This window comes from Mustelus asterias, chromosome 27 (assembly GCF_964213995.1).
Source record: "Mustelus asterias chromosome 27, sMusAst1.hap1.1, whole genome shotgun sequence".
In the NCBI taxonomy this organism is placed as follows: Eukaryota; Metazoa; Chordata; class Chondrichthyes; order Carcharhiniformes; family Triakidae; genus Mustelus; species Mustelus asterias.
The window spans coordinates 17,261,013-17,271,133 of NC_135827.1; the positions used below are offsets into that span (position 1 = coordinate 17,261,013).

General features: G+C 48.1%; 1 protein-coding gene across 1 annotated transcript in view; it reads left to right on the forward strand.

Moving 5' to 3' along the window:
• Nucleotides 1-10,121, forward strand: part of igsf9bb (immunoglobulin superfamily, member 9Bb) — a 683,212-nt gene that overhangs the window by 246,271 nt on the left and 426,820 nt on the right. The window lies entirely within an intron of this gene.

The window sequence follows — 10,121 nt, forward strand, 5'->3', positions numbered from 1 at the left end:
GATCATACAACCCAGTGCTAGTCCGTGGAGAGCGCAGGTCGTGGTGGTCAAGAGCGGGAACAAACCCCGGATGGTCATTGACTACAGTCAGACCATTAACCGATATACGCAGCTGGATGCGTATCCCCTCCCGCGCATATCTGATATGGTCAATCAGATTGCGCAGTACCGGGTGTTCTCCACCATAGACCTCAAGTCTGCCTACCACAAACTCCCCATTCGCCCAGAGGACCGACACTACACGGCTTTTGAGGCGGATGGTCGCTTGTATCACTTTCTCAGGGTTCCCTTTGGTGTCACCAATGGGGTCTCGGTCTTCCAGCGTGCTATGGACCGAATGGTGGACCAGAACGGGCTGCGGGCTACCTTCCCGTACTTGGATAATGTCACCATCTGCGGCCATGACCAGCAGGACCACGACACAAACCTCCTGAACTTCTTACGCACTGCATCTCGCCTGAACTTGACCTACAACAGGGAGAAGTGTGTGTTTCGTACGCGCCGTTTAGCCATCCTAGGATACGTGGTGGAAAACGGGTTCATTGTCCCTGATCCAGACCGTATGCGCCCCCTTTCTGAACTTCCCTTACCTGCTAGTGCAAAAGCACTGAGAAGATGCTTAGGCTTCTTCTCTTATTATGCGCAGTGGGTTCCCAACTACGCGGATAGAGCCCGTCCGCTCATTAAGTCCATGACTTTTCCCTTAACGCCAGAGGCCAGATTGGCCTTCGATAAATTGAAAGCCAACATCGCGAAAGCCACGATGCACGCTGTAGACGAGTCCATCCCTTTTCAGGTGGAGAGCGATGCATCTGATTTCGCCCTGGCCGCCACACTTAACCAGGTGGGCAGGCCCGTCGCATTTTCTTCCCGCACCCTCCAAGGCCCCGGAATTCGGCATTCAGCGGTGGAAAAGGAGGCCCAGGCCATTGTGGAGGCCGTCAGGCACTGGCGCCATTACTTGGCGGGAAAACAGTTCACCCTGATCACGGACCAACGGTCCGTGGCGTTCATGTTTAACAACACGCAGAGGGGCAAGATCAAGAATGACAAGATCTTGCGGTGGAGAATCGAACTCTCCACCTATAACTACGATATCATGTATCGTCCAGGGAAACTCAATGAGCCCTCGGATGCCCTCTCGCGTGGAACATGCGCTAGTATACAGGAGGACCGTTTGCACGCCCTCCATAATCACCTGTGCCATCCTGGGGTCACTCGGCTCTACCACTTTATAAAAGCCCGCAACCTGCCTTACTCGGTGGAGGACGTCAGGTCAGTAACAAGGAGCTGTCGGGTTTGCGCGGAATGCAAACCGCACTTTTACCGACCTGACCGGGCACATTTAGTCAAGGCCACTCGTCCCTTCGAGAGACTGAGTGTCGATTTTACGGGCCCCCTTCCCTCAACAGATCGGAATGTGTACTTCCTCAATATCATTGATGAGTACTCTCGGTTCCCTTTTGTTGTTCCCTGCTCTGATACATCCGCTGCCACGGTTATCAAGGCATTCCGTGATCTCTTTACCCTGTTCGGGTACCCCGTGACAGGGGCTCGTCGTTCATGAGCAATGACTTGAGGCAATTCCTGCTCTCATACGGGATTGCCTCTAGTAGGACCACAAGCTACAACCCTAGGGGTAATGGACAGGTGGAACGCGAGAATGCTACAGTCTGGAAGGCTGTCTTACTGGCGTTGAAGTCAAAAGGTCTTCCAGTCTCCCGTTGGCAAGAGGTGCTCCCTGATGCGCTCCATTCTATTCGCTCCCTCCTGTGTACGGCAACCAATGCTACTCCCCACGAGAGGATGTTCTCATTCCCTCGGAAGTCTTCCTCGGGGACCTCATTACCGTCTTGGTTGACGTACTCAGGACCCGTCCTCCTGCGGCGACATGTAAGGGCCCGCAAGGCCGACCCGTTGGTCGAACAGGTCCATCTCCTCCACGCCAACCCTCAGTATGCCTATGTGGCATACCCTGACGGGCGAGAGGACACGGTCTCGATCCGAGACCTGGCGCCAGCAGGGGTCGTAGGAACCCCTGTCGCTCCCTACCCCCTGTAACAAACCCTTTATCTCTTGTTTCTTCCCCGGACACGGTGCGGGCAGCATCGGGACCATTGCTTAACCATTTTACTCCCATGTACAGCTTGCCTGAGCCCAGAAGATGGTCGCCACCGCAGGGCGTGTCAGGATCCCCTGGACTACCGTCACCTCAGGGTCAACCGGCCTGTGAGTCCGTGGAAGAACAGCTGGACGCCGTTTTGGGGAGAACGCCACTGCAAGTGCCTACTCCGGTGTCACCGCCGGTATTGAGGAGGTCACAACGACGGTGCGGTCCCCCTGACCGTCTGAACTTATAGACTGCTGACACTTTATTCTGTTTTTTGTACCCCGCCGGCCTTTGTTCTCAAAGGAGGAGTGAATGTGGTGAACCATCGTTGGTTCCCACTGGATAGTGCTGAGCCTGGGGCTGGCCAGTACTACAAGGATGTACATATGTTACTGTTGGATTGTGCTATTGTTGCTGTTGGGGTTAGGGTGGGGTTGTTACACCTTTGTACTGTAGTGTTGTGGCACATCCCAGTCGGGCTCCGCCTCCTGGGAGAGGTATAAGAGTCCCTGCTCTGGCCGGGACCCCTTCAGTCTGTGATAGTGTATATAAGTTCTGGTAGCTTCGTTAACAGTAAATAAAAGCCTTTCATTTACTGAGCTTCAAGCCTCGTGTCTGAATAGCGCATCACCGGATCTGCATGGTTTTCCTCCAGGTTCTCCGGTTTCCATCCACAATTCAAAGATGTGTGGGCTAAATTGCCCTTTTGTGTCCTGGGATGCGTAGGTTAGAGAGATTAGCAGGAAAAATATGTGGTGTTACGGGAATAGGCTTTGGGTAGAATTGTTGGTGCAGACTCGATGGATCGATTGACTTCTTTCTGCACCATAGAGATTCTATGATTGCATTTCTATAACATACTGTTAGTTAGATCCTCTGTTTCCATACTGAATTTGGAGTGATAATTCAGAATCTTGATGAAATCCATTGGTCACCAGTAGAATGATCTGGCAGATAATAGACTTGTGTTAAAAATAAAAGTCTGAGGCTGAAAGACCTCCTGGAATCAAAGCCAATTTAAAATGCAAATCAAGGTTCTATGATGTATATGACACCTTGATTGACACTTGAGGAGTGTGATAGTGACAGACAAGTGACAGGATTAAGTCATCCGATTTGTTTCCTGTTAATTTAGCAGCAGTGGGACACTTTTGTGGGGATCCTGCCCTTGATCAGGCTGTAAAAGAAAAGCAGTGAGTTCTCCTCGTGTCCTGGTCAATATTCCTGATTCAAACAACATCACCAAAACTGGAAAATGCTGGAAAATCTCAGCAGGTCTGACAGCATCTATGGAGAGAGAATAGAGCCAGCGTTTCGAGTCTAGATGACCCTTCGTCAGAGCAGTTCAGCAGCTCTGACGAAGGGTCATCCAGATTCGAACCTGCTGAGATTTTCCAGCATTTTTCTGTTTTTATTTCAGATTCCAGCATCCGCAGTATTTTGCATCGATCACCAAAACTGAATCACTTATCCCTTTGCTGTTGGTAGGATTTTGCTTTGTACAAAATGGAAGCCAGGTTTATCTGGGTAACAACAGTGACTGCACATCATCAAAGTCATTGTCTGCATATGTACTCTGGGAGTTTTCGAAGACACAGTGAGCCTCAGTATGACTGAGGCTCAGTTAATTGCCGGGTTCAGTTCTGGCCTCTGACTGTGTGGAGTTTGCACATTCTCCCCGTGTCTGCGTAGGTTTCCGCCGGGTGCTTTGGTTTCCTCCCACAGTCCAAAAATGTGTGGGTTAGGTGAATTGGCTATGCTAAATTGCCCCTTAGTGTCAGAGGGATTAGCAGGGTAAATACGTAGGGTTACAGGGATAGGGCCTGGGTGGGACTGTTGTTGGTGTAGGCCCGATGGGCCGAATGGACTCCGTCCGCACTGTAGGGATTCTATGATTCTTTTTGATTGTGGGGGAATGTTTTTCCCATTAAGTTTCATTGTCAGGGAATTCTGTGCCAAACCTAATATTTGCTGACAAAGTAACTGTCTGTCATCCGGATACCAGCATGTCTGTGTACACTGGATTCACAGCATGTTGCCATAACACCTCTGGCAGCATTTGTGGAGAGAGAAGCAGAGTTAACAGTCACTCGCGTTCCCAGGAGTGTTAATAGACTGGAGGCAGGTGCTCACCCGGGAGGAAGTCTCACCTCAGAGCGCTACCAGCCAGTCAGAAGGGTGGGCAGCTCTGTCGTCGCAGCAGCTAAAGTAGCAGCGGTGGTCAGGACTGGGACTGCAAGCAGTCCCCAGAATCAAAAGCCCAGAGTCCAAGATCCAGTTGAGTGCGCAGGTGGTCTCAGGGCAGGGTGGGGAGATGAGGCCCTGGGAGGTAGGGGAAGTGACCTTGTGCTGGGGGACATGGGGAGTGGGAGTGGGGGAGCAGAGTCACCAGTGGCCTTCTCTCTGCCACTGAAATCCTTTTGTCAGCCTTAAAAATGAGATTGGGGCAGCAGGCCTTAAGTGGTTGTTAATTGCCTGCTTGCAGGCCTCAATTCAAGGAAGGGCAGTGGATAAGTGGAGGTAGGTGGGAGGGAGGGAGCTGGCCTTGGCTAGGCCTCATCTGTTTTCCCTGTAAAATTGCAGACAGGTTGGCGCAGGCAAGAGGGTTGTGGAAAGGCTTTGGGTGGGATTTTATAGCCTCGCTTGTCCCGAAACCGTAAAATCCCACATGAGGCCAATGGACCTTTCCATAGTCCGCCCCTCGCCTCTCCAATACCCGTGGCGGATGGGACGGTAAAATTCCGGCCTATGTGTCGAATTTCTTGACCGCACCGCCCCCCCCTCCCCCGGCTACTGTAGACTGTAAAATCCTGCCATGTATCAATATTTCTCCAGCGTTGCAAGTACTCCAGAATCCATCCTGCAGTTTAAACGGATGCTTTCTAAAGCAGTAGGAGCTCCTGTGCATTTCTGCTCGAGGCGGTTCAGCGTTACAAGGAGAGGTTACGTATACAATCTTCTCCCGGCCCACTCGCGGGTAGTGCAAATTGACCTTGACTTTCATCGTACTCGTCCTGCAGACTGGATCATTAATCATGCACTAGCAGTTCAATGCCCACAATGAAAGCATCGAGATGTGTTACTGACCTAGTTATATCAGCAGGGAATACGATGCGCAATCATTGTTTCACATGAAATGTTTGTCAGTAACCAATTATCATTTGCCTACGGTTGCTAACATTAATTGTATTCCAGTTTATATTCTACGGAAACATTTCAAGCAATTTGCAACAAATGCCACAGTTAGAGTAATGGAGGAAATTCCACTCTGTAGGCATTAAAGTCAGAAGTAGCGTTTTGGCGAAGATTATTACTTTTTAATCTGTGCAATATTCCAGAGCTAGGTCAGTAGGTCGTTTCTGATCCATGGACATCCAGCGACGAGTGTGGACGTCAATCTTTCCTCTGGTTGGGGTCATCCAATAGCCTTCAGTATCGAGTGGCATGCTGCCATCTGTCAAGGGAATATTCTGTCTCTGTGATTTAATGGGTGCCGTAGGCAGGTTGATTGCTTCATCCAAATCATAGTCATAGATTCAAATCGAATATGGTAGATTTATTATGGAGGAGATAGAATCATAGAATCCTACAGTGCAGAAGGAGGCCATTCGGCCCATCGAGTCTGCACTGACCACAACTCCACCCTGTCCCTATCCCCATAACCCCATGCGTTTACCCTAGTTAGTCCCCCTGACACTAAGGGGCAATTTAGCATGACCAATCCACCGAACCTGCAGATCATTGGACTGTGGGAGGAAAACAGAGCACCCAGAGGAAACCCACGCAGACACGGGGAGAATGTGCAAACTCCACACAGACAGTGACCCAAGCCAGGAATTGAAGCCGAGCCCCTGGAGCTGTGAGGCAGCAGTGCAAACCACTGTGCCACCGTGTCACCCAGATGTGTGGCAACTGGTGAGATCCGGATCTTGAAAACTTGCATCCTGTAGTATTAAGTCCTCATTCGTTTAAGAATTGCAGCTAAATAGAAAACGCACAGTCAGGGTCAGGGAGAAAAACTGTGGGTCCCCGTGCTTCTCCTGTAGAGGATCACCTGTCCAGCGCATACAAACTAACATTGCATTATGTCATCGCTGCTTTTGATATTAATGACCATGCTGAATGTTTATTGGCTGATATTTGTAACCAGATGCCAACAATGGGAGTTATCACTTTAATAGGACCTTTGCCTGGTGAATTGATGGGCGAATCTGGAAAGAGGAAAAAAAAATTGCATGATTGAGAGGGAGGGTTAAAGTGAAGGGAAGGGAGAAGGGGCCAGATACGGGAGAAGCACGGGGACCCACAATTTCTCTCCCTGACCCTGGCTGTGCATTTTCTAGTCAGCTGTAATTCTTAACTGAATGAGTACTTAATACTACAGGATACAAGTTTTCAAGATCTGGACTTGATTACCTGTAAAGACTCACATTCCAACCATTAGAACCATAGAACCATAGAAAATTACAGCTCAGAAACAGGCCTTTTGGCCCTTCTTGTCTGTGCCGAACCATTTTATGCCTAGTCCCACTGACCTGCACTTGGACCATATCCCTCCACACCCCTCTCATCCATGAACCTGTCCAAGTTTTTCTTAAATGTTAAAAGTGACCCCGCATTTACCACTTTATCCGGCAGCTCATTCCACACTCCCACCACTCTCTGCGTGAAGAAGCCCCCCCTAATATTCCCTTTAAACTTTTCTCCTTTCACCCTGAACCCATGCCCTCTGGTTTTTTTCTCCCCTAGCCTCAGCGGAAAAAGCCTGCTCGCATTCACTCTATCTATACCCATCAAAATCTTATACACCTCTATCAAATCTCCCCTCAATCTTCTACGCTCCAGGGAATAAAGTCCCAACCTATTCAATCTCTCTCTGTAACTCAGCTTCTCAAGTCCCGGCAACATCCTTGTGAACCTTCTCTGCACTCTTTCAATCTTATTTACATCCTTCCTGTAACTAGGTGACCAAAACTGTACACAATACTCCAAATTCGGCCTCACCAATGCCTTATATAACCTTACCATAACACTCCAACTTTTATACTCGATACACCGATTTATAAAGGCCAATGTACCAAAGGCACTCTTTACGACCCTATCCACCTGTGACGTCACTTTTAGGGAATTCTGTACCTGTATTCCCAGATCCCTCTGTTCAACTGCACTCTTCAGAGTCCTACCATTTACCCTGTACGTTCTTCTTCGGTTTGTCCTTCCAAAGTGCAATATCTCACACTTGTCTGCGTTAAATTCCATTTGCCATTTTTCAGCCCATTTTTCTAGTTGGTCCAAATCCCTCTGCAAGCTTTGAAAACCTTCCTCACTGTCCACTACACCTCCAATCTTTGTATCATCAGCAAACTTGCTGATCCAATTTACCACATTATCATCCAGGTCATTGATATAGATGACAAACAACAATGGACCCAACACCGATCCCTGCGGCACACCACTAGTCACAGGCCTCCACTCAGAGAAGCAATCCTCCACAACCACTCTCTGGCTTCTTCCATTGATGTGGAGATGCCGGCGTTGGACTGGGGTAAACACAGTAAGAAGTTTAACAACACCAGGTTCGACTTTAACCTGGTGTTGTTAAACTTCTTACTGTGTTCTTCCATTGAGCCAGTGTCTTATCCAATTTACTACCTCCCCATGTATACCTAGCGACTGAACCTTCCTAACTAACCTCCCATGAGGGACCTTGTCAAAGGCCTTGCTGAAATCCAGGTAGACAACATCCACCGCCTTCCCTTCATCCACTTTCCTGGTAACCTCCTCGAAAAACTCTAATAGATTGGTCAAACATGACCTACCACGCACAAAGCCATGTTGACTCTCCCTAATAAGTCCCTGTCTATCCAAATATTTGTAGATCCTATCCCTTATCACACCTTCCAATAACTTGCCCACCACCGACGTCAAACTTACTGGCCGATAATTTCCCGGATTTCTTTTGGAACCTTTTTTAAACAACGGAACAACATGAGCCACCCTCCAATCATCCGGCACCTCCCCCGTGAATACTGACATTTTAAATATGTCTGCCAGGGCCCCTGCAAGTTCAACACTAGCTTCCCTCAAGGTCCGTGGGAATACCCTGTCCGGTCCTGGGGATTTATCTACTCTGATTTGCCTCAAGACAGCGAGCACCTCCTCCCCTTTAATCTGTAAAGGTTCCATGGCCTCCCTACCAGTTTGCCCTATTTCCGTAGACTCCATGCCCGTTTCCTCAGTAAATACGGATGCAAAAAAACCATTTAGTATCTCCCCCATCTCTTTTGGTTCCATACACAGTCTACCAAGAGGACCAATTTTATCCCTCACTATCCTTTTGCTCCTAACATACCTATAGAAGCTCTTTGGATCTTCCTTCACTCTGTCTGCCAAAGCAACCTCATGTCTTCTTTTAGCCTTCCTGATTTCCCTCTTAAGTAGCTTCTTGCACTTTTTATACTCCTCGAGCATCTGATGTGTTCCTTGCTGCCTGTACATTTCATACAACTCTCTCTTCCTCTTAATCAGTGTTACAATCTCCCTCGAGAACCAAGGTTCCTTATTCCTATTTACTTTGCCTTTAATCCTGACAGGAACATACAAACATTCTTCACATTCCAATCTGAATTATCTTGCAATTGTGTCTTTGCCTAAATGTGCTGTGTTTGTGAACCCACCTCTTCGCTCACCTGATGAAGGAGCAGTGCTCCGAAAGCTCGTGATTCCACATAAACCTGTTGGACTTTAACCTGGTGTTATGAGACTTCTTATTCTGCCCATGTGCATGATATTGTCCAATATAATTATTGTGACAAAGGGGTGTAACTGGATTCTATTTTATCAGTTGTCTCACAGGGTAGAAAGGTCAAATGACTCTTGAGCAACAATGCGGAATGACTAAACGACATAGGTCTTCACCATCAGTGAGAAGTGTTGGAGCCCTCAGGTGTCTCAATGTTTAAGACACCAGAGGGCAAAGACTGAATGGTTCACAATTGTATCTGTGCTGAATTGATCAACAAGTCTGAAGACTCTGCTGATTGCTGCTCTTCAGTACAATATATTTTCAATATCAACTATACAACCAAACTTTAATTAATGCCTCAAAAAAAACCTCAGAAAGCATTAGGATAGAATATAGAACATAGAACAGTACAGCACAGAACAGGCCCTTTGGCCCACGATGTTGTGCCGAGCTTTATCTGAAACCAAGATCAAGCTATTCCACTCCCTATCACCCTGGTGTGCTCCATGTGCCTAACCAATAACTGCTTAAATGTTCCTAAAGTGTCTGACTCCACTATCACTGCAGGCAGTCCATTCCACACCCCAACCACTCTCTGCGTAAAGAACCTACCTCTGATATCCTTCCTATATCTCCCACCATGAACCCTATAGTTATGCCCCCTTGTAATAGCTTCATCCACCCGACGAAATAGTCTTTGAACGTTCACTCTATCTATCCCCTTCATCATTTTATAAACCTCTATTAAGTCTCCCCTCAGCCTCCTCCGCTCCAGAGAGAACAGCCCTCGCTCCCTCAACCTTTCCTCATAAGACCTACCCTCCAAACCAGGCAGCATCCTGGTAAATCCCCTCTGCACTCTTTCCAGTGCTTCCACATCCTTCTTACAGTGAGGTGACCAGAACTGCAGACAATATTCCAAATGTGGTCTCACCAAGGTCCTGTACAGTTGCAGCATAACCCCACGGCTCTTAAACTCCAACCCCCTGTTAATAAAAGCTAACACACTATAGGCCTTCTTCACAGCTCTATCCACTTGAGTGGCAAACTTTAGAGATCTGTGGATATGGACCCCAAGATCTCTCCGTTCCTCCACAGTCTTCAGCACCCTACCTTTGACCCTGTAATCCACATTTAAATTTGTCCTACCAAAATGAATCACCTCATATTTATCAGGGTTAAACTCCATTTGCCATTTTTCAGCCCAGCTTTGCATCCTATCTATGTCTCTTTGCAGCCTACAACAGCCCTCCACCTCATCCACTA